The sequence below is a fragment of the Saimiri boliviensis genome, chromosome 4 (assembly GCF_048565385.1).
Source record: "Saimiri boliviensis isolate mSaiBol1 chromosome 4, mSaiBol1.pri, whole genome shotgun sequence".
In the NCBI taxonomy this organism is placed as follows: Eukaryota; Metazoa; Chordata; class Mammalia; order Primates; family Cebidae; genus Saimiri; species Saimiri boliviensis.
The window spans coordinates 70363619-70389382 of NC_133452.1; the positions used below are offsets into that span (position 1 = coordinate 70363619).

General features: G+C 39.7%; 1 pseudogene; it reads left to right on the top strand.

Annotated features, from left to right (window-relative positions):
- Positions 1–24567, top strand: LOC101044232 (homeobox protein VENTX pseudogene; annotated as a pseudogene).
- The last annotated feature ends 1197 nt before the right edge of the window (positions 24568–25764 follow it).

The following is a 25764-nucleotide window of genomic DNA, read 5'->3' on the forward strand; positions in this document are numbered from 1 at the left end:
ATGGCCACTTATAAGCCGGTTTGTGGAGTTGCCTCTGCAGCAGTAACTTGCCTGGCCAATGGTTCTCTAGAGATAGAAGGTTGCTTACTTTTCATGTGGAATTTATGTAACACAGATAACTGTCTGCCGGAAACTAAACTGAGCCCACAAAAGTTATTGAAGGTATGAGATTAGATTCAGCTCTGGTGGAAGGGGGATCCCAGAGGGGATTCCGAGGGAGCAGGCTCTGCTGAAGCGGCCCACATGGCCTGGCTCCTCTGCGGGGAAGTCTGGCTGGCATCTCTACAGTCAGCCACCACCGGCGGATGTTGCTGCAGGCACATCAGAATCTCTTAATGTACTGAGGAAGAAAGGCGCGAGGACAGCAGGGAAGGGAGAGCAGAGGAAAAACGTATGAAAAATTCCCTGCATAAATTAGCTGGGCCTCTTGCCGTAAAAACTAACAATTTCATCTGACAATGAATCCCGGGGCTCCTTCTTCAAGTGCCTGGAGGGATTGCATACGTAATCTATAAGGTAATTATTAAAAATGCATAGATGGCGTAGGTACAAAAAAAAAAATGGAAACGTCACCAGAAAAACATTAAATGGTCTGCAAATGTCAATGAATTAGAGTCTATTTGCTTCTAACAGCTGCTATTTTGGGAATTCCTCAGAGGATGTTTAAAGAGCAAGTTTTGTATATTGAGGTGGCTGCTCCATTGTCGCGGACAGTTGAAACCAGAGTAGGCTATTGAGGGGAGCTAACGGTTTTGGCACTGGTTTTGGGTGTTAAGTATCAACTAACATGTTTATGCCCGCCCTTCAGATGTCCACATACAAAGACCCTTTTCTCTCCCTTCTGGCAGGAATCCAGGCCAATCTTGGAATGCTTAGTACCCCGCCCATCATTAAGGGCCCTGTGTTAATCGTGGGGCTTCATCTCAGAAGCACCCTGGAAAGGAATGCTCACTGACCCACAGCATCCACGTTTCCGCTTCTGTAGAAAGCATGCACATGATGATGAGGTTCTGAAGCATAACTAAGAAACAATCACGCTCAAGTTCACATAAAGCTACCTAGTGGTTTAATATTTTAGCCATGCTAGTGGGCGGGCCATTGATTTCTTGCTGTAGCTGAAAGAAATCTATGTTCTATTTGGGGTGTGTGATAAGTCTGTATATATGTAAATCATAAATGCATACACACGTATGTGAGATTCTTCCTCATTATTATTTCTATGAAGACCACAGATGCCATATACTTTATTCAGTAACATGTAGGACAAGTCTTAGTCTGCTAAAATGATGTTAGCTTGATGTAAAATAATGTGTTCAAGTTGGATTTTGGCAAATAAGATGATAAGCAGGCAGATAGAGAACACATTACATCTTTTCCTATAGCTTTAAGCTGAATACTGTAGCTATATTGGTATAACTAAAAATCATTTTACTTTCTTTTGTGATCTATTTGGCATTAAAATTATTTTGATGTTCTATAGGCTTTACTGAGACTAAACATTTTAATAAGCTGTATGTTTATAAATTTACTAAAATAAAATCCACTATCAATGGAGAAGAGGAATTTGAATCATTCTACTAGTAAACAATTTTCAGGGTGATTTTTTTGGAAAATGAAAAAAAGGACTAGCTTTTTCCATGACTGTTGTGGGTTGGATATCTTCTTTTTTTTTTTTTTTCTTTTTTTTTTTTTTGAGACGCAGTTTCGCTCTTGTTACCCAGGTTGGAGTGCAATGGCGCGATCTCGGCTCACCGCAACCTCCGCCTCCTGGGTTCAGGCAATTCTCCTGCCTCAGCCTCCTAAGTAGCTGGGATTACAGGCACGTGCCACCATGCCCAGCTAATTTTTTTTTGTATTTTAGTAGAGACGGGGTTTCACCACGTTGACCATGATGGTCTCGATCTGTCGACCTCGTGATCCTGTGGGTTGGATATCTTCTACTTGTTATTGGGGAAGGAGATAATACAAATATGGTCTCATATCTAAATTATTAGGGTTTTTATATTATATATATGACTAGTTATTTACTTAAAATTTTGACTTATTTGGGTTACATATACAGTATTATGATTCTTCTCCTGTGCTTAATATATTTGTTTTTAGAAAAGAAAAACTGGCTAGCCATGTGCAGAAAGCAGAAACCGGACCCCTTCCTGTCACCATACACTAAAATTAACTCCAGATGGATTAAAGATTTAAACATAAAACCTAACACTATAAAAACTCTAGAAGAAAATGTAGGCAAAAACATCCAGGACATAATTTAATTTATGTTTAAATTAAAGATTTAAACATAAAACTTAACACCATAAAAACTCTAGAAGAAAACGTAGGCAAAACCATCCAGGACATAGGCATAGGCAAGGACTTCTTGACTAAATCATCAAAAGCAATGACAACAAAAGCCAAGATAGACAAATGGGATCTAATTAAACTCTAGAGCTTCTTTACAGCAAAAGAAACAATCATTAGAGCAAACTGACAACCAACAGAATTGGAAAATATTTTTGCCGTCTACCCATCTGACAAAGTGCTAATATCCAGAATATACAAAGAACTAAAACAGATATACAAGAAACAAACAAACAAACTCATTCAAAAGTGGCAAAGGATATGAACAGACACTTTTCAAAAGAAGACATATATGAGGCCAACAAACATATGAAAAAATGTTCATCATCATTGGTCATTAGAGAAATGCAAATCAAAACCACATTGAGGTATCATCTCATGCCAGTTAGAATGGTGATCATTAAAAAATCAGGACACAACAGATGCTGGAGAGGATGTGGGGAAATAGGAACAGTCTTACATTGTTGGTGTGAGTGTTAATTAGTTCAACCATTGTGGAAGACAGTGTGTCGATTTTTCAAGTATCTAGAAATAGAAATTCCATTTGACCCAGCAATCCCATTACTGTGTATATACCCAAAGGACTATGAATCATTCTATTACAAAGACACATGCACACATATGTTCATTGCGGCACTGTCGACAATAGCAAAGACCTAGAACCAACCCAAATGCCCATCAATGATAGGCTGGACAAATAAAATGTGGTGCATATACACCATGGAATACTACACAGCCATTAAAAATGATGAGTTCGTGTCCTTTGTAGGGACTTGGATGAATCTGGAAACCATAATTCTCAGCAAACTAACACAAGAGCAGAAAACCAAACACCACATGTTCTCACTTATAGGCAGGTGCTGAACAATGAGAACACGTGGACTCAGGGAGAGGAGCATCACACACTGGGGGTAGCAGGGGGTTGGGGGCTAGGGGTGGGACAGCGGGGGGTGAGGGAGGGTGGGGAGGGATAACATGGGGAGAAATGCTGGATATAGATGAAGGGGGAATAGGGGCAGGAAACCATCTGGTTGTGTATGCACCTATGCAATGGCCCTGCGTGACCTGCAAATGTACCCCAGACCCTAAAGTAAAATTAAAAAAAATTCAATTAAAAAAAAAGAAAAATAGAAAAATTCTCTCCTACTGCCAACAATTTTGCATGTTTATACTGTCCAAGTTATATTTTTCAAGGTATTAGCACAAGAAAAGAATAGTGAGAAGTGGGTAATTTATTTCTACACAAAAAATTCTCACAGATTAGATTTATTTATTAATTCACCAGTTTCATTGCCAGTGTGGTGTCTTTTCTTCGACTATCACAGGCATGATTCTTTACCCTGCAGGCTGGAATGGTTGTTTTAAAAATCCTTGGAGACAAGGTCTAAGCTTCTTACTAGATAGGATGACATCTGCTTGGCACATAGTTGGCACTCAATAAATAATTTTTGAATGAATGATTGCATAAAGACCTTTGTGATTTATGTAATTGTATGTGCTATGCAGAAACCACAGTGTTTCACAGGTCTGCAGCCTTAAGTGGTAGCATGGGTGAGGGTTCTTCAGGTTTCTTGAGAACAGGCTATGAACACTGGGTTTTGGGCTTTTTGATTCTCAGTGCTTGGATACTAGGTAAAAATACTTTTTTTGTGCTATTGCTGAGAGCAATCAAATCACCAAACCTCATCCACTGGAGGGAAAAGGAGGGCAAAGGAAGGGAGGGAAGAGCAGACATACACATCTTTTTTTCCAATACGCTTCCTCATTCACCTGTGTACCTCTTCTCTGATCCGACATCCCATTGACTTTATGGTGATACCCTTTCTGTGTTTGATGTTTTTCTCCCTTCTCCATTATGTAGTTACTATTCACTATTTAGACCCCTGGTGTTATCATAGGTCATGTCATCGCTTCAGCCTCACTTTGGATCTTGTGTACTATTGAACTGCTCCAACTCTGATGTTTCAACATCTCAATTTGCTGACCGCAATCCATATGTTTTTCTTTTCTAACTCACTGTCATCTCTTCTGCAGCCTAATAAGGACCTCCAATTCCTTGAACCCCTTACCTTTTAACTTATCTCTCTTTTTCCCTACTTAAATTAGGTTTTATACTCTATTCTTTTAATTGTTCGCTTTTCAGCAACTTCCCCCAATGTGCTTCAGCGTTTCACACACCTGCAGAATCCCAACCCTGCTTAAATTCAGCTATTTGGATCCTCTACTTCTACACCAGAAAGCTGTGCCCTGCTAGAAAACAAAACAAAACAAAACAAAAAACAAAAGACCACCTAACATTTGTCAACATAGTGAATCCTGACAGCCCTTTCTCTACTTCTCCTTACAACTGTCCCTAGGTTCTGTGCTTCCTACCTCAATACCTCTTAAATTTGTCCTTCTCATGTTCCCACTTGCCACTTCCTTAGATCAGGCCGCTATTAGTACCCTTTACTTCCCCAATGGCACTCACTTGCTAACTGGCCCTGCTGCCTTTATTCTTGTCCTCTTGCTATCCAGGCTCCATACAACAAATGATGATCTTTGTACATCATTTCATTTTCTCTTCTAACATCATTTCGTGTCACTGTTTTTGGATTTAGGACAGAAACCAAACTTTTAAACATGGTATAAATCCATATGAGATACGGCTTCTGCCCATATCTCTAATTTCATCTCCCACCTCTTCTCTTTTTTCTCCAAATATGTAAGTATGAATAGCTTTTTCAATTCAGGCTCCATGCTCTCTCTTTCCCTTGGACATTCTTACTCTTTCACTCCCCCTCTTCATCCTTTCATCTCCAACTTCCTTTCTCCTGGTGACCACTTACTCATCTTTCCATTGTTTATTGCATCGAAGAACTCTTCCCTGATATATCCTCTCCCACCAAAAATATCTAACTTATGTTCTTGCTAAGTGCTCCCAAGGGACACTATCTCTCCTTTATTATAACCATTAGCATACTATGTTTCAACTGCTTATTGTCTATATCTTCTACTATTTTAGAAGGTCCATGAAGGCAGGGACCCAGTCTACATTGTTCACTATTGTGCTGCAGTGCACAGTACAATGCTAATAATATACAGATACATATTTATAGCAGAGAGTATGGAGTGATAGTTAAGGTGAAATATCATGAGCCAAACCACCTGGGTTCAAATTCTAGGACTGCCAATTACTTTCTGGATAAACTTGAGTAAATTACTTAACTTTATGTCTAACTTACTTACCTATAAGATGAGTGAGCCGGGCATGGTGGCTCAGGTCTGTAATCCCAGCACTTTGGGAGGCCGAGGTGGGTGGATTACCTGAGGTGAGGAGTTCGAGACCAGTCTGGCAAACATGGTGAAACCTCGTCTTTACTAAAAATACAAAAAATTAGCTGAGTGTGGTGATGTCCATCAGCAGTCCCATATACTCAGAAGGCTGAGGCAGGAGAATTGCTTGAACCCGGGAGGCGGAGGTTGCAGTGAGATGGCGCCACTGCACTCTAGCTTTGGCAGCCGAGTAAGACTGTCTCCATAAAAAAGAAAAACAAAAGATGGGGGTTATGAAAGGACTTACCTCATATGGCTGTGAGCGTTGAATTAACACATGCAAAGTGTTTAGAAGTGCCTGGTACAGAGTAAACATCTAATTGACTATTATTATTTGTTGAAATATTTAATATAATCATTAAAAATAATAGTAATCTGCCTATCTTTTGCTGAAAATGAGCATATCTTTATATATCTTTATGAACCAGCTGTGCATGTTAAATCGAATCTGTGACCCAATTAGTTATGTAAACTAATAACTCAATTAATAGTGGAAACATTAACCTCGATTTTTCCCGTTGGTGATTTGGAGACCATGCCTATGTACTTTCCTGCACATTGAGTTGTGTCATTTTTCTCTGTCTATTCTGACAGTGACCTCACCCAGCAGTGAATCAGGCTACCAACCTGATCGTGTCTTTCTTTATGCCAGCATCTAAAACCTGGGATTATCAGGCTTACTGATTTTCAAATTAGGACTTTCCTTAATTGTTAAATGCTTAGAATGGTTCTTCTTCTACATACCGTAACCTCACACTGAGACAGTTTCACGCCCCCCGCCCCGCCACTTTTTTTTAAAATATGAAGGAGATTTCCAACCATCTTTTATAAGTAAGAAAATAGAAGCTTGTAAATGTTCCGTTGTTTGTCCAGAGACATGCCATCAGTTAATATTGAAACCAGGAATAAAGAATCAGCATTCTATGGCTCTTTTAAATTTGCAATAAAACATTACTCTGATCTATTACTAGGAAGGAAAAGCTTAAGTAGGAGAACATAACATTTGATGTTCTTTTTGAAATTATAATCATGAATTCATGCTACACTGATCCAATTTCCTTATAAGGTGAAGAAAATTGATTAAAAGAGGTCCTTAATTGTGTATATGTATTTATAGATAGATAAATTATATCACTTATGTAAATAAAGTGATCTTGGCTTAATTTTTAGATTCTCTCAGGTACAGAGTTAGGATGAAAATCTTTCATCTGTGTCCTTGATATTCTTGAGTCTTAAGTATTAGGTTTTGCTATATGAGAGCTGTACTTATTTCTTTCTTTCCTTATGCTGCCAAACTTTTGCTATGATACATTCTTTGTCCCAGAGGACACTACTTACTAACTGCCTTGTCATTTGTCCTAGGCAATCTAGTTTCTGATCTCTTCACTGTACATACAAATGGTGAAAGTTGCCTTTAATCTTCTGACATTTTCTTAGCTTTGATTCATCTTTCACTTTCTTTCTAGGTAACTTTGTTGATCAACTCCCCATTGTTAAAACACACCCCTCCTCTTGAGGCAACATCTCGAAGCTTGTCTAGGTTTTGTGATACTGGTTGTCTCTTCCCTTGTTTGTATTTGCTTCCTCTGTTGGCTCCTCTTTCTTCTTGCATGTTTGACAAAGTATCCACCAAGTTGCAGTCTTTTCTTTTTTTTTTTCTATAATTTCTGCCCTTCGAGCATTCCATTCTCTTCTGTAATTTGACCCAAGTTTTGTGAAAGCAGAGATTCTGTCTTCGTCATTCTTATATCTATTCCTAAGACTTAGTACAATACCTGGGGTATGGTAGGTGTTCAAAAGGTTTATTGACTTGAACTTATGCTACGCAGGTGATTAAAAAAAATCTAAATCAATATTGCTGACTGTTCTCAACTACTAGTCCCAATAACATTTCCCACTTTCTGTGCATTTCCAATGATAACAAACATAGTCACTGCTTTTAAGCATCTGTTATAACCTAGCCAGTCTGCTAGGTGAGTTAAATACATTATTTCTATGCTCCACAACAATTCTCCAAATTACACATTATCATCAATACCTAATGTAGGAGAGAACTGATATCCACATGAATGTCTAGTAAGCATCTCAAACTTTACACAAGTTTTTCCCTAAACCTGCTCATACAACTCTTATCATCTCAGAAAGCAGCATCCCATTTATCCAGCATCCCATTTATTATTCAGTGCTTTGCTTTCTTACATCCAGTCAATTAACACATATGCACAGCTGACTATAAAAAATACCACCAATCTGGGCCAGTTGCAGAGGCTCACACCTGTAATCCCAGCACTTTGGGCTGGGGGGAGCGAGGCGGGCAGATTACTTGAGGTCAGGTGTTCAAGACCAGCCTAACAAAACCCTGTCTCTACTAAAAATACAAAAATTAGCCAGGCATGGTGGCGCATGCCCGTAATCTCAGTTACCTTGGAGGCTGAGGCAGGAGAATCGCTTGAACTTGGGAGACGGAGGCTTTAGTGAGCTGAGATCTTGCCACTGCACTCCAGCCTAGGCAAAAGAGTAATACTCTGTCTCAAAAAACAAACAAACAAACAAACAACAACAACAACAACAACAACAAAAAACCAAAAACCTTTTTTATTTTATCTGTCTATCTTTTTTCATTTCCACCTCCCACTCTTAGTTTAGGCCATCATCTTTTCTGTACCAGTACAAGAAGACCCTCCTACTGGATTCTCTGACTTGCCTTCACTTCATTGTCCACACAGAAGCTCGTGGTCCTTTAAACACATAAATCAGATCATATTATATGAGTGATTACAACCTGCTATAGCTGCCAAAGCTACTGACCACTTAAGTTGATGACATTGCCAATACGGCTGTACCTGTGCTCTATGTCAAATATTTAAAATTTTATTTTAAAATATTTGAAAATTTAAGTGCAAAATAATACCCCTTGTAGTACTTGTATTACCAATAGTTTTGGTATTCACTGAAATCCAACTGGTGGAATGACAAATAGCCAAAGAAAGAAGATAACCAAGGGAGCTGTCACTCATTTCTGTGGTTCTGCCTTTTAAACCACTGCTATGCATTTGGGGTCAAATTAGCCAGTGCTGGCTATGACACTCATAGATGATTCCTGCTCTGGTTGTTTCTGGACTCATGTACACTACAAGAAGAGACTTGGATATTAAGTGCAAGTTTTGCTTATCTTGCCATAGTGTTAAAGTATGTATACTTTTCTCATACATACAGATTCATGTTTATATCGTTGAAAAAGTATTTCTAATAAAGTCTAGCATTTTTGTGTTTGAAAAATATGACTTTTAATGATAGTGATTTATCAGTAATAGAAATATTCATCTCTTTTAATTAGTGGAGACAAGTCTCAAGCTGAGAATTGTTAAGTGTCAGTGCTTGCTTAATTGGTGCAATTTTCACTGTGTTGAAAAATACATACCAATACCATTTGTTAAATGATCTGAACTTGCTCTCATTGAAAAACAAAGGTAGAAAATGCCTAAGCACATTCAACATGGAAGTATTTCCTGTTTTGTTTTGTTTTTCTGTAATGCTTTCAGGTTTTCCCTGAAGTCTGTGACAAACCTTGGTATATGCAATATGAAAAATCCCAAAACATCTTACTGATGTTTACTTCAAGAAGAAGCAGCTGAGGAAGCCCAGACACCAGGAAGCTGAGATCTTTGATACAGAAAAAGAGAAATACGAGATTACAGAGCAGTGCAAGATTGAACAGAAAGCTGTGGACTCACAAATTTTACCAAAAATCAAAGCTATTCCTCAGCTCCAGGGCTACTTGTGATCTGTGTTTGCCCTGATGAATGGAATTTATCCTCACAAATTTGTGTTCTAAATGTCTTAAGAAAAACCTAATTAAATAGCTGACAATGACAACAACAAGAAGACAACAAAAAGAACATTAAAAAAGATTATCTTTTGGAATTATTGGCTTTGCCTGAGAATGTGCACATAAGAAGATGTCTTTGTTGCTTACTTGAAAATAATACAGTAAATGATAGACAATTTAAATTATTTAGCTACTAAAATAATGATATTTTAAAGTATCACTCAAATTAATGGAAGAGAAAATGAAATATGGAGAAATTACAAGTCAAATCTCTACCTGGAGTGAGAATATATTTCAGAAATTTAAGATGATCAGATTCTTTATTTTGCTTAAAATTTTCTCCTTTATTCCCCAATTTTTCTTCTTTCCTTCCTCCCTTTGTGCTTTCCTCCTACCCTCTCTCTCACTTCTTTTCCTTCTTCTCTCTCTCCTTCCCTTTTTTCCTCCTCCCTTACTCATTTCCTTCCTTCCTCTCTTCCTTCTTTGTTTTTGAGTCTTTTCCTCTTCTCAGCTCTCATGCCCAAGGATTACCTTGTAAGAGATCTCTTCTTCCACCTTTGCTTGAAATTTATCATCACCACTAAGTTCACCTGCCTCCATGACTTCGGCTAAATCCAAGACAATGACAAGCACATTCATATTTCTAGGCATCACCGTTCCTTAAAGCACTGGATTTCTAGGATTACCTCAAACTCAACGTACTCCAATGTGAACTTACTAATTGCCTTAACCAGTTTTCCCCTTTCTCACATTTCTGATTTGGTTAATGCTTGACCACGGGATTCTCACTATGTCTTCGGTTACTCAGGCTAGAAATTGTGTCAACCTGGACTCTGATCTTCACCTCACCCTCCACGTAGTGTTCCCAGGGTTACCAACCACTGTTAGTACTACCACTGAATATCGTTTTATTCTCTTTCTTTTTATGCAGACCCATCATCACGATTAAAACTCTCAGTCTGTCTTGCCTGTGCTTTTGAAACAAAATATTAACAGGTTTTCTAGCTTTCAGTTTCCTTGGTCTCCAATCCATTCTTTATGCTGACCCCGGAGTAACATTTCTGTAACCACGATATGATTGTGTTATTTTCCTGCCTCAAAACCTTTGGTGGTCACACACTATCAAGCTCAGACTCTGTTGCAGGATATATAAAGTCTTTCACAACTTACATTTCCATCTGCATGTGTTAGCAGTGTGGGCAGTGCTAGGTAGTGGTTAGAACTTATGCACTAGAGCCTGGCTATCTGAGTTTGTGTGTTAGTTTTGTTCAAGTGAAATCTTGAACATGTTATTTAGCTTATCTGAACCTTAGTTTTCTTATTTGTAAAATCTGGTTTGGACATTTTGAAGATTAAGTAAGCCAATGCATATAAAGGGCTTTGAAGAGTAAATGTTAGACAATTTTAAATAAATTAAAAACTTTTTCTATGTGTGTATGGACTTTCACACTATTCTCCAAACAAGCCACATATTGTCTCACCCCTGGAAATTTGCACTTAGATATCAGCTCAAACGTCCTTTCTCTGGTGAAATTTTTCCAAGATTGGCTAAGTATGCAACTCCCTTCTTGTTCCAGTAGGGCCTTGCGCAAGGCCTCTGTTGAATTACATTGCAGTTGTTCATGTAGGTGTGTCTTCAAATAGATTGTCAAAGTGGATGGCCTTATTCATTTTTAAATTTCTTTCAGTGCTTATCATATAAGAAATGTTCAATAAATATTTGTTAAAGGAATAATCGAGGCACTCTCTTTTCTTGGACTTATGTTTCAGTACCATAAAAGTTTTTATTTTTTTCTTTAAGAGGACAAAGGGAGATTTAATAATTTTGTGACTTGAAAAAAAAGTTAGGTATTTTGGGAAGTTTTGAGTCTGGCCTTGCAAATATCATTAGTACTGCTGAACAAGAGCAAACTGTCCAAGTAGGCAAAGTAGCCCCTACTCCACCACCTATGTTTCTTCTGAGATTCCCTGCATTCATAATGGCCTTTGTTTTCCCCAGCCCAAACAGCCATCCTCCTCAGGACTTCTTGCTCCACGCCTTTCCTTGCCCACTCTTGTTTATGGAAATTCAGCGATTATTGCACTCAATCGAAGATGTAACTGGGTTCTTCTGGTCCCATCTCAGGTAAACAGTCTGCACTGTAGCATCTGGGAGAAAAGAGGCTTTCACTCATAGGAGGAGTTTACTCCAGTGCTGGCAACATCATAACCTTAACCAGGGCAGTGAAGGAGACATTTTATTAATGATGAGCCTCCTCCAAATCAATCTGTTTTGGGTAAAGGAGCTGTAGACATGTGTGTTCTGTCAACTGTCACTGGATTCCTTCGTTCATTGTGGTGTAGTAAAAAGAGCATAGACTCTGAAGTCAGGAACAGCTGGGTTTGGAGTTTCTCCCAAAAGCCCTGCTTTTGTTGTTAGTGCACAATTTCCAGCTGTAGTATGGAAATGATGCCAGCTATCTATGAAGTGTTGTTATGAAGGTTAAATAAGAGTGTTGGTCAACTGCTTAGAAATGGGCATGGTACACAGAAGTACATCAATAAAAGACATAACTACTATTATTTTTCACCTATTTCAATTTTAATTGGGGGCTAACTTCATACTAGACATTGTATTGTAGCGGAGTCTATACGTAATCACAGGTGTTTATTTGAGCTCAGATTTTTGTGCTTGTTGGCACCCAAACCTTTTAGCCACTTTCCTCAAATAGTTTTCCACTTTATGGTTAGGATCAATTCTCCTTGGGCAGAGAGAAAAGGGTGTATGTGGAAAAGGACAAGACTGTCATTGGGACACAAAATTGATAACCTGTCCTAGAATGCAATGTGCCACCATGAAAATGATTTACAGACTAAAATCTGACAAAGTTAATCAAGGAGTATTAACAGCTTGTTGAAATTCCTGATATTTAAAGGTGAGGGAAAGAAGAGGCAAGCAGAAGAAGGAAGCCATTTCGTTGCTAAAGTGTTTAAAGGCATAAATGTAAAAAGCCCATAATGTTTAGCCTGGATCATCAGCTCCAAAATATTGTGAGTCGGCTCGAGGTTTGACACTGATCTCTTTTCCTCATTTAGTAGCACATCTGAATTTCTTTAAAAAATGTAGTAAAGGTTCAAAATGAAGATCCCAAATTCTCAACTTAGACCACAAATACTGCTGTGTAACGATGCTGGAGTGCATTAAGGTCATTAGCATACCACCTTTAAGCAATTTTCCCCTAAATTAAGAATATTTCATAATTGAAATCTACTGGAAGACTATTTGTTCCTTTTCCTACACAGTTTCAATGGCTTGTTCTGCTCTATATGTTAATAGCACATACTGCTTCTATCTCTGCAAGTAGAATCTTTCTAAGACCCTTTCGTAGACCTTTGATTAGCTCTCAGTTGCTTGAAGGCAGTAAGTCAGGGATCATTCAGGGACTCCATCACCCTCAAAAAATTGAGCTGATTTCTCCAGGGGAAAACTGCCAAGTTTCGTTTTTGGATGAATTTCTTCAGCAAAGATTTCATTTGGCATACATATGGAAAATTGCATTATCTTTTCCATTTATTTCACTATTTAACCAATAAACATCTCTTCCTCAAATGAACCCTGTAGTATAATTTTTGCTACATTCTTTTGCCCTTTTAAGTGTGATGGTCAAGCTATAGGCACTAAAGTTGATATTAATGTTGATGGGATCAGATTAAGTTTAAGTGCAATTTTGAATTTATCACAATTACTTCATTCAACCTTAACTATAATTGGAAAATTGTGACAAAATGCTTAATAGTATTACATAAGGCAAAAATTTTATGTCCTTGCACAAACAGTTTAACTTGACAATCTAGCAAAATAATAAATTATGAATTGATAATGAATATATCTAAAATTTGAGGCAGGATTTTAACTTCAGTTTAAGCAATTTTGTATTACATGAAACGAATTCCATATAGAGCTCGAATCTTTTGTTAATATTAATCTTTTTAAAAACATTATCTAGAGCAGTGCTTCTCAAGCTTCAGTGTGCTTTAGAATCACCTGGAGGGCTTGTTAGACATTGCTGGTTCTCCCTTCCCTCCTCCTCCAGCCCCCAACCACAGTTTTCGATTCAGTTAAGTTTGGAATTGGGGCCTAGAATTTGCATTTCTAACAATTTCCCAGGTGAGGTTGCTGCTGATCCAGGATATACCTTGAAAACTATTGATCCAGGCATTGTGGCATAAAGAAAGAAGAAAAATCTTAGGAAATAGGTTCTTGTACCATTGGCTCCTCCACATACAAGCTGGGTAACTTTAAATAAATTTTCTTTTGGGTGGGTTATATTTTCATTTATGAGGTAGGGATAAGAATGCTTTTCCTCACTACCTTCCATGGACAGGAGGATCAAATATTACATTTTGGACACAGAACAGGAACTGCTCAACAAAACTACTGGTGCTTCTTAGGTTATTATTGATAAAAGGGTACTTTGAATTAATTAAGAAGCCCTGTATTATAGAACAGGAATTCAAACCTCTCAGTTTTCTAAGAGTTGTCTTAATTTACATGCTGCATAAATAGTAATATTAGCAGAGATGCTCAGGACTTCAATATATAATCAGGTCAGAGAAGCTGATTACAGAGACAGTAAATTAATCTTCTTTTAGTACTAATTAGCATAGAAACTGGGTTTTGAGTCTGCATTTACTTAAGAAGACCTCCATCTACTTCTCTTATTTTTACTCTTTTTGAAAACATCTATTGAGGACCAACTGTGTTTTGGGTGCTGAGTTAGCAGGTGCAGTGGCAGAGGTGTGTTCATTGTGCTCACAGCCTGTTAAAATACTTCCTTATAATTCAAAGTGATAACTGTTCCATAGAGGAATGTGCTAAGCAGTGAGGGAGCACAGAGGAGGGAAGACCTGATTCTGCCTGAAGGGGTCAGGGAAGCCTTCCAGTTAATGTTGCTTTCTTTAAAAAGTGAATGTAGATATATCTTTAAGTCACTTCCAAAGTCCCAATCAAATGTATCTTTCCTCTAATCCAAAAGAAAAAGCAGAGTTGAATAAAGAGGAAATGCAGTATTTATTTAAGGAAAGCAAATGCCTCACGGTAGAATATGATTTTTTTTTTTTTCATTTTAAATACTCTTGCTTCTCAGGACTAAGTAGGTTCATTCATCCATTCACACACCCACTCACTCATCCAGTCTTTATATTATTACACTGATCTAGACATTTCAGGGGCTTTTCAAAACACTTAAAATCTCGATTGTCATGGTCAATAAGGCCATGTGCAGTATGGCCATGAAATGGCATGATATGGTCACTGCCTTCCTCACCTCCTTCACTTTTCTCTACACTATCTTGAGCCACACTGGTTACCTCCTAATTCCTTGATCAAACCGTCTTCCAAAATGCAATGCCTTTGCGTTTGCCTTTTCTTCCACCTGGCTCTGTGTAGCTACCTCTTCTCATCCACTGGCCTCAATTTATATGCCAACTTTTCAAGATGCATATCCCGCTACCTGAATCTAAGGTTTGCCCTCTCACTCTCATAATCCTTTATCAGACCACTGAGTTCTGTTCTATTGTAGCATTTCACAGGTTTAAGTAAAATATTGGTTGGCTGCTTGTTTGTTATCTTCCTCCCTTATTCCTTCCTGTCTCCATTGTCAAGCAAAATTATTGGCATAAAAGAGGTTTTTAATAACCATTTTTAGAATGAATACATTTCAGTGTCAAAGAAGTGATTATCAAGTGAAGCTGAGAACTTTTTTTTTTTTTTTTGGCTGGAAAATTAAACAAGTTCCCAGCTTTTGAATACTGAGATTGGGGTTTCAGAGTTTCTTCCTTGTGACTTGGCTCCCAGGAGGAGCAAAGGGGAGTTTACATTCCCGGAACACAGACATGGCACCTACTGTCCCTCCTTTGCTTCACTAAGCAACCAGTGCCCTTTCTATAAGGGGTTGCTGTAATAAATTGAGTGCCCACAATGCATAGCATTGGAGTAAGTAGGTAGGCTATGTTACACTTTAATTCAACTCAAGACATTAAAAAATGTTTTGTACTTACTAATCTGGTAGGCAATGGGTTTTTATATGTGGCCCCATTCTTAAAAGGCTTCCAGCTTAGTTGGGGAGAGAGCAAATATGGTCAGGTAATTTTTAAATCAAAACCAGAGAAATTTGTAACTGTAAAATGGAATGAGAAAATTGGACTTTGAATGCTTTAGGACTAAATGTTATAGTCTTATAAAATTGCTCTATTCCTACTGAAGACTAGCCATGATTTCTGATGTGAAAGAACTCATGACTTTAGCTAAGACATCCTATTGTCTAGCAGAAGTTTCTGCAATAAAGGAAATGTTTGATAATCCGTGCCATCCAATATGGTAGCCACTAACTACATGTGGCCTTTGAGCCTCTGAAATGTGATTAGTGCAACTGAGAAATTAAATGCTTAATTTAATTTATATTAAATTAAAATAATCACATATGGCTAGTGGTTATTGTATTGAAAAGCTCAGGTCTGAGGGGAAGAATTTGTGTCCACTGAAAGGTACAGCAGAACCTACTCTAATGAAACATGTGTTGAAAAATCTAATTATCAGAAAGTGACTTATTAGGAATAGCACTGTGGCACAATATGTTTATTATTATAAAATAGTAATTCTGAATAATATATTTGGACCATCTGTATTACCTTTAAAATGAGGTGGCTTAAAGTAATGTTTGTTTCTATTTTTAAAGTATGTATTAGTGAAAACACTCCGTTTCTTGAGTTTGCAAACTTTGGTGCTGAGACTTCTGTAATTTTCAGATGATTGTGATGACAGAAGGAAAAAAGTAATTGGAATTGTAGTTGAAGTGGATACTCTGCAGAATTTTCTTCTACTAATTTAAATAAATCAACATCTTTCCTTGTATGTAAAATTTTTGAAATAAATGCAAAATTGTCTTAAGAAAGGGCTCATAAATATCCATGTACTTTCTGGATATCACTTAGTGAAAGGGCATAAGAGAGAGAGAGAAAGGGAGAAGGTGAGAGAGAGGAAGGAGGAAGGAAGCTGTAGAAAGCAGGGTATTCTGCTAAAATTTGGGAATAGTCTCTAAGGTTAGAGGACTGCCAAAGACATAATTTGCATAATCCATTTATCACAACCCATTCAACAAGTATAATCCAGATCAATATCCCACCAGAATCTAATCAACCTGCTATAAGGACACAATCATTCACCAACCCTGCCTACCTCACCCACCAATATCTCTTTACAAATCTTGCCTCAACTCCCCTAGAATATTGAGCAACCCTAACTCATTCCTGCAAAGTAAGCCTACCAAAACTCACAAAACGGAAGGTCTTAGAGTACTAAAAGCTTGTTACAAAGAGAAAACCCCAGCCAACTCACTAAACAAAATCTGTCTGGTATCCCAAGTCAATATTGTCATTACAGAAAATGGAGGCAGTTTTATACGGACAGATTGAAATAACTTTCCCCCTGTTTTGCAGAAAAAGAGTGATGAGATTTTGAAGAATGGTGTTAATAGTGACTGTAATAGGATGTATATTGTCTGACTTCTAATAACTTGTTTTTTGATGTTTTCTTTTTCAGTTTTCTTTGCAACAAAGTTCCTGCATCAGGTCCCATTGACTCAGTTTTGGTCACAGGAAGTAACAAGGAAAGCAATAAAACTTTATACTCCTTGTTGGATTATTTTGTTTTGAGATGGAATGGCCTTCTGCTATTTGGCAGATAACTTTTTTTTTTTTTTTTTTTTTTTCATAAGTTGTCTTACTCTGCTACCCAGGCTGGAGTGCAGTGGTGTGATCTCAGCTCATTACAATCTCCGCCTTCTGGGTTCAAGCGACTCTCCTGCCTCAGCCTCCTGAGTAGCTGGGATTACAGGCATGCGCCACCATGCCTGGATAGTTTTTGTATTAAAAATTCTATAGGTAGAATGAACTTATGACTTTGGGAAAAGTTTATCAAAATGTAGAAGCTGGCACCACCATAGCCAGTCAAAGTACCATCCTGAAGAGACTGAACGTGCAAGGCACTGTCAGCTCCCAAATAGACTCACTGTTCAATGTCGCTGAATTTCTCAAGTGTGTCTGACAGTCTGACGGATTGCTGCTGTTTCCTGACTGGCAGGTGAGGGCAGGTTGGGAGGTCTGAGAAAGACTCATGCCTGACTCTTGAGAACTACCCTTGTGCCCCGTGAACAGATAGGCTGGGCCCAAGAAGAAATGTTTTCTCAGACAGCTTGCTTATCTGAAAGTTGTAGTTGCTATTTCTTTACTAAAGAAGTGGGTGGCCCAAATATCTTTGATCTGCTTGCCTTTTCTTCCCTACCTGCGAGTGTGAAAGGTTCCTAACTTGGTGGCCCACGTAAATAGGTTTTGGAGCACGTGTTCAGGAGCTGCAGGCTTTGATGAACTGTTTGGTGAAGGCTGTTTTTAGGTGATGATTTAAAAGTGCTTTGGTGGGCATAATATGAACCAGTTTCGATGTTTAATTAGGGCCCCTGGACAGCTGTCACAATCCTGCCTGGAACTAGGGAGGAAGAAAAAGTAACTAATGAAATTCACATTGAAAATTAAACTATCTCATTTGCTGGGGATCATTACTTACATGAATGACAAAATGAATATTTTATGTTGACAGCTAAATTGGTTATTTTTTTTAAATAAAGGGTTTGGTTCAGTTATAGAAGTGTAAATTTTATCAGAATCTTGTTCAGGAGCTTGTTAGCTTGTTAACACTTCTTACCCCAAATGCATGCAACTCTCATATGTTACAGAAATACCAAACTATTGATGAATCATAAATGGCCAATTAAACCATATATATTTGGGTTTTAAATAATCTTTCTTGTAATACATTTATTTTTTTCCCCAACCTGAATTAGCATAACTAATAAGGATGTCTCCAAAATTCTTTGATTGTTAAATCAGATTTCCCATGTGGTGGGGTGGGAGTATGTGGAGTGTGTCTCTCGGGAGGCTTCAGAAAGGGTGGAAAGGTGAGCTGGTCCTTGGAGCAGAATGGCTCAATGGGTCACTTTGCAAATTGTCAACACAAACTGGCTTGGTCTCTCTCATTAGATCAGAATTGTGTTTCTACATACGGTTGCTAGTATCTGTTTATAACAGGGGATTTTTCTTTCTTTCCTTTTTTTTTTTTTTTTTTTTTCTGAGACAGAGTCTTGCTCTGTCACCCAGGGTGGAGTGCAGTGGTGTGGTCACAGCGCAGTGGAGCCTCAACTTTCTGGGCTCAAGTGATCCTCCCCCTCAGCCACTTGAGTAGCTGGGACTATAGGCACATACCACCACATCCAGCTAGTTTATTTTTTTTTTTTTTGTAGAGACAAGGTCTCCTTATGTTGCCCAGCCTGGTCTTGAACTCCTGGGCTCAAATGATCCTCCTGTCTCAGCCTCCCAAAGTGCTGGGATTATAGGCGTGAGCCACTGCACCTAACTGGGGAGGTGAGTGTTTCTTTTAACAGCTGTTGATGTATTTTCAAAGTTCACTTGGATTGAGGGTCTAATGTAAAAGACAGATAAAAGAATTGTCTAGGATCCTAAAGTAATGCTCACCCCCAGCAGGGTGAATGAGAAACTTCAGACCAGGGAAAGGACACTCACTATGCCTGAAAATAAACATTTGAATTATTACAATAGCCACCATTTTTATTGTCTATGATTCTGTTACATGGAGGGCTATCAAGTGCTTCAATAGGACGTTGAAATTGAAAATGCAAGTTGCACAGTATATTGATGTCCTTTTGAATATTACAATAGTTTAATTGATATCACCCAACGAAAAATGTGTAGAAGGCTTAGATGTCACAATAGCCAATTCTTGGGTGGTTTGGAAGGCCTGTGTGCTGGTGGCCCCTTGGTGTTTATCTTAGCTGAAGGGAATCATTGAAGGGGGAATAAGCAGATGTTATGGAAGAGATACTTAGAGCCACATATATGATGATGGGGAGCAATGTCTAGTTTACAAAAGAAAAGGCTAGGGTGGACAGAGTCAGTGCAATTGTGGTTACTCAGGAGATTTATACAAAATATTCCAGAGCAAGAACCTCCACGGTAAGGGTAGGGCTGGATCCCAAAGCATGTAGAGTCTGAGCCAGATGCCTGAGTTTGAGTCCCAGCACAGCAACTGGGCAGTTATTTAGCATCTCTGTGCCTTAGTTTCCTTGTCTGTAAAATGGGAATAATATCTGTACCTATCTCATTAGATTATTATGAAGAATAAATGAGCTGTTATTGGTAAAATGCTTCCAGTAGCATCTGCACATAGTAAATACTATCCCAATGTACATACATGTTTGGGGTAGCATGATGTACCTAGCAGTTGGACCAAGATTGCTGCTTAGAACAGAAATATAAGAGATGAATCAAATTGATTTTTCTATTATGCTGTCCAGCAATGCATGCAAACACACCTTTCTTCAGAGCACATATATGTATATTCATCTCCTTGTCCTCGGAGCTCCCCCAGGTGGGGGTTGTGGAGATACAGGTCCTGGTATAAGTTTCCTCAAGAAGCCACCTTTTGGAGTCTAAGAGCGTGAAAGACCTTTGGGTTAACATCTGACGAGTGTGAATATCGTGTAATCAAGTAATTGGTACAGTCTGGGAATGAGAACATTAGTTCTAGTCAGACAGGTAAAACAAAGTTAAGCCATGCTCTACCTTTAAAATGAAAATCAGTGCTGTTTATAATAGTAACTGAGAGAAAGACAAAGGAGTCAGGCAGATGAAGACTAAAACTCAAATTTTATTCTTGATGGAATATAGATGTTGGATGGAGATGTTGGATCACACAGTTGAGGGGGTGTAGGCAATGAAGGACTTTCAAAAGCCAAGCCCAGAATGGGACAGAATTACCTATCCCAGTCAGCACTGGAGAACTGCAGGCAGGATGAAGTGAAGCTGAAACGAGTGTTCTCTAGGGGTAGGTAGGCTCCCAAGGGAGGGGACCAAGTGGCCAAGAGACCCATGCCTACATCTTTCTCCTAAGTTGGTGGTTCTCAATATACTGTCCCAGGTTCCCTGAGTTCATGATGATTTTTATAATAATAGTAAAACTTTTTTGCATTTTCACTCTCTTTCTCTCAAGACTGTATGATAGAATGTTTCAGAAACTGCATTGCAAGTCATACTGCAAAAAAGATTGAATATAGAAGTTGAATTAAATTTATTTTCTTTCTCTTAAGTCAGGCATTAAAGAGATTTGCAAAAGTGTAAAGCAATGCCATGTTTTCCTATTATATTTTATTGGAAAAATATAGTTTTTCTTTCGCAAAATATTATGTATGTTAACATATACTTATTATTGCTATCTTAAATGTAGTTCTCAGTGTTAATTTTTAACACAGAAAACATCAATAAATGTTAACCCTCACAACTAAAAGCTTTTAGTAGTCATTAATGAATTTTCAGAGTGCAGGAATTCTGAGAGAGAGAGTGAAAAGTTTGAGGAACACTTCTTAAATAACCAATCAGATGTTTTGCATCGTTCCCTGGTGTGGAATAAATGTGGAGAGAAGAGAAGCCAGAAGGTGTTAGTTTAGAGTATTTTCCATCACAGAAGTGATACCAACCCGATGCCACCCTGTGAGTAATCCTAATAACACTGAGGTAGCAGATGCTTAAGATGATTGTTCCATTGTTTGTGAATAATGATGCCACTGGAAAGTAGGGTAAAAACTCTTTCAATTTCAAATGTAGTGACAAGTTCTTTGCCCTTTCTGTGAATGGGGTAATAGGTAGCAGCTAAGAACCTTAAACTGGATTTCAAGACAGGGAATTGTATTAGAGGATAGAAAACTTATGTATGTTAAAGAGAAGTTAAAGAAGGACCATGCACGGCTGGACATGGTGGCTCACACCTGTAATCCCAGCACTTTGGGAGGCCTAGGCGGGTGGATCACCTGAGGTCAGGAGTTCAAGACCAGCTTGGCCAACATAGCGAAACCCTGTCTCTATGAAAATACAAAAAATTAGCCAGGCATGATGGCTGGTGCCTCTAATTCCAGCTACTCAGGAGGCTGAGGCAGGAGAATTGCTTGAATCTGGGAGGCGAAGGCTGCAGTGAGCTGCAATCTCATCACTGCATTCCAGTCTCGGCGACAGAGCTTTTTGTTTTAAATCATACGCACAAGATGGTAGACCAGGAAAACAGCTTTTCTGCTTGAAAATTACCTCTTGACTAGGAATGACTTAGATACCCTCAAATGCATTGCAATTTTCTTTTCATATTATTCTGTTACCTATGACGCAAAAGCCTCCTCTAGAGACCTCAGAGGATAGTAATCAATAACTACCTTTGCACCAACTTGGGGAACATTTTTTCACACCAATTTTTTCATTTGGTATTTATTCTTGGCAATCTAAGGTGCTTTGCGATAAGGAGAGAATGTGCTTTTAACATTGTAAACTAGTGCATATGCTTTAAGTGTAAATTGGAAACTGAAACTCTTCTGTTGCAGATGCGAATAAAGACCAAGTTTTATCATATCTAGATAACCTGATCCTGCAGGTAACAGCACCCAGACATCGTGGGGTTGAGTATTTGTTGCATAAATGATATATTCTGGAGTTTTGTCTCAAAATTTAAATATTTAATGTGACGTCAAAGTAGCATTCTCCTCAAACGTGGATTTGTAAGCCATGAATAACTGAATATAAATCACTAAATAAATAATAACTAAATATAAATAACTAAATAACTAAATAACTAACTGAATAACTAAATAACTGAATAATATAAATATAAATAACTAAATAACTGACTATAAATCACTAAATAAATAATAAATAATATAAATCACTAACTAAATAATAAAAAATAAAGGAAATGTTTCAACTTAATATTTTTATTTTTCTCTCTGAAATGACAGGCACACATGCATAGGAGCTAACACACTGACCATCTACAATGAGGCAGGAATGGTTTTAAGTAGAGTACATTGATGTTTAATTCTCATAACTACCCTCTCCACTAGTTTATATTATTATGCCGTTTTTATGTATGAAGGAACTGAAAACCTAAGAGGTGGTAACAGGGTCTGAATCCAGGTAACTGACCCTGGATCCCAACACTAGCCTGTACAGGCCCGGCAGTCAGTGGCTGGGCATTCCCTCTGTTGCACTTGAGAAAGATTGATTCTGTTTCTTTTCATTACTATGTTCCCTTTGGCGGATGTGATAGTATTGACTGGTTGTGCCAAAAGTTCTTGCAGCTCTCTGGCCGCCAAACGTCAATGAGAGCCTCACTCAAAAGCTCATGAAATCAAATTTTCCAATTCAGTCTGTTCCTCTGTAGGCTGGGTACATATTCACTGGGGTTTCTCAACGCAGAGGTACAAGAGTGTATTGGAGCCAGAGCAGAATCTCCATGAAGGCATGAAGGGTGAACACTCCTCCATATGTTTCTTCTTTTCCTTTTTGGTTTTTTTTTTTTTTTAATTTTCAGCTTTTTTCTTCTTTTTTTTTCTTTTTCTTTTCTTTTCTTTTTTTTTTTTAGACAGGGTTTCACTCTGTTGCACAGGCTGCAGTGCAGTGGCACAATCTTGGCCCACAGCAACTTTCCGCCTCCTGGGCTAAAGTGATCCTCCCATCTCAGTCCCCCAAGTAGTGGGACCACAGGCACATACCACCATGCCTAGCTAATAGTTGTAATTTTAGTAGAGACGGGGTTTCACCATGTTGTCCAGGCTGGTCTCTAACTCCTGGGCTCAAATGATCCTGTCCATCTTGGCTTCCCAAAAGTGCTGGGATTACAGGTAAGAGCCACCACACCTGGCCTGTTTCTTTCTTTCTTTCTTTTCATCTGTAATGTAAATACCTTTATTGTTCTGTCCCCATCAATAATATACCTGATAACATGCTCACTGAAAATCAAACATTAACAGAAAACCATAAGCAAGAAAATAAATCTTAAATCCCACCTCTCTGAATTTGCAGCATTAATATTTCGGTGAACATCTTTTCATGCATCTCTTTATGCATACAAACACATCATTTTATACAAGTGGAATTATATTACACATGGTGTCTTAATATAGGACAAATAATTTTTAATTTTTTTACTTCTTGCTCCTCCTCTTATATTTGTGTCCCATTACGAAACATCCGTTTTTACCTGGAGGAATCCCGATTAATAATCTGTTATATTTTTTCTGTGCATTATTCAGTAATGATCTAAAATATATGCAATGTTGTGGATCCTGCGCCTGGCCAGCCCCGCCCGGCCTTCCCTCTGGCCCACCTGACCGCCAGGTGTCTCTCCTCCTCCCCACCTCGTGGCCGACAACAGCCTTCAGCTTTGGCTGGTGGGCTGGCTCTCCTAGAGCAGCCGCTCAGGGCCCACGCACACCCACAGGCTTGCTGACGTCTCCTGGGAGAGCCTCCCTGGCTCGGGCCAGATATCCGGCACCTGGGAGCCCCCTCAGGCCGTCAGCATCAAGTAGGCTAGGTCCTCAAATCTGCCTGCGCCGGAGAGGACCCTGGCTGGGTTGAGTAAGGAGCCAGACCCCTGGTGGGCCCCTAGTGTCCGCCCAGCCTTCGCCACGGAGCAGGTCTGCGCCTTGGAGGGGCGTGTTCCGGCATCGCCAGCACCTGTAGCGGAAGAGGCTCTCAGAGGTCCGGATAAAAACCTGGTTTCAGAATCGCCGGGTGAGACAAACAGCAAATGCAGGACTCCCAGGTGAACAGCCGCTTCTCGAGGTCTCTCCTCGTGCCCCCGGCTTTCCACTCATCGTCTTCGCGCCTTTCCAATGGCCTGCCGCAGCTGTGCCGTTGGGCCAGGCCCCAGGCTCTAAGGCTGCCCTCTGGCTCCTTCTGGGGTCTCTGCCAAGTGGAACAAGAGGCCCGGCGGCTTGCTGCGGACAGCCTCTGGCTATCACCCCACAAGCCCAGCAAGTGGCCTGCATAAGCCGGCCCTGTCCACAGGGAGACAGGGGATGCATTTTGAGGAAGCGTCTCTGACTCCATGCCTCCCACGCATGCGGTCTGTGCAGATTGCACCTGGCACCCACCAGGAGGGCTCAGCTGTTCTGCTTATATCGTGGTGGCACCTCTCACCCTGAGCCACGCAAAGGTTCTGGAGATTTCTGGAGAATATATTTATTAAAGCCACCTCTTCACTGAAGGTTACCAAAAGGATCGTTTTAGGAGGTAAAGGAAGAGCCATTGAACAGAGTCAAACGCAGAACTGGGCTTGTTACTGATGGGGCTTCAGCATATGATAAAAGGCTAATTTGTTTTTTTAAAAAGTGTTGGAAAAAGTAAAAGCGGTAAGCTTCGTGTGTAAAAAAGAAAATCATGAATGACTGGAAGAGAATGCAGGTGTTGTGTTTATAGCCTTGGTTTGAGTCCCTCTTAACGAGGACTCCAAAGCTGGAAAGCAGGAGGGAACAAAGGTGAAAACTAAGGCAGGGTGTTGGGGCCCTGCAGTGCGCTCTAGGCCGCGCCTGAGCCGGGACTGTGCCCCAGCATGTTGGGGGCTGCTCTTCTTGGGCCAGGGAAAGCGGGGCAGCCGGGGCCTGTGGCTGTCTGTGCTTGGACTGACGGCGTCCCACATATCTTCACCGTCCAACATGTGCTCACCTGTCCCCCTCCTCGCAGCAGCCTTGGGACAAAACAGAATGACTCAAGGACAGCACTTCCTGCAGAAAGTCTGAAAGTGCCCGGAATGGGAGGCACCAAAGCCTCTGCCAGGGAGGACTCTCCCTCATTGATGGACCATTCCTGGTGCAGAATCCTGACTGCACGCACCGAACCTTAGACAAGCGTACATCCGTCCACGTCGCCGCAGTGCCCAGGAGGCAGGCAGCGTGGGGCGCCCAGGCAGACGGGTTCAGCCTGTAGGAAACCGACCCAAGCATCCCACAGGAAAAAACGTGTGATCCTGTGGCCATGTCTACACCGAGTTCCACTTTCCCCTTGCTCCTTTCTGCATTGGAAGTGTTCACAACCAGCATGTGCGTTTATGATACAACCTCAGGTAAGAGTTAAAAAAAAATATGGCCGGGTGGGGTGGCGCACGCCTGTAAATGACACTTTGGGAAGCTGAGGTGGGTAGATTACGAGATCAGGAATTCAAGACTAGCCTGGTCAAGATGGTGAAACCCCCGTCTCTACTAAAAATACAAAAATTAGCCGGGCGTGGTGGCACGTGCCTGTAATCCCAGCTAATTGGGAGGCTGAGGCAGAGAATTGCTTAAACCTGGGAGGCGGAGGTTGCAGTAAGCCGAGATCGCACCACTGCACTCCGGCCTGGGCTA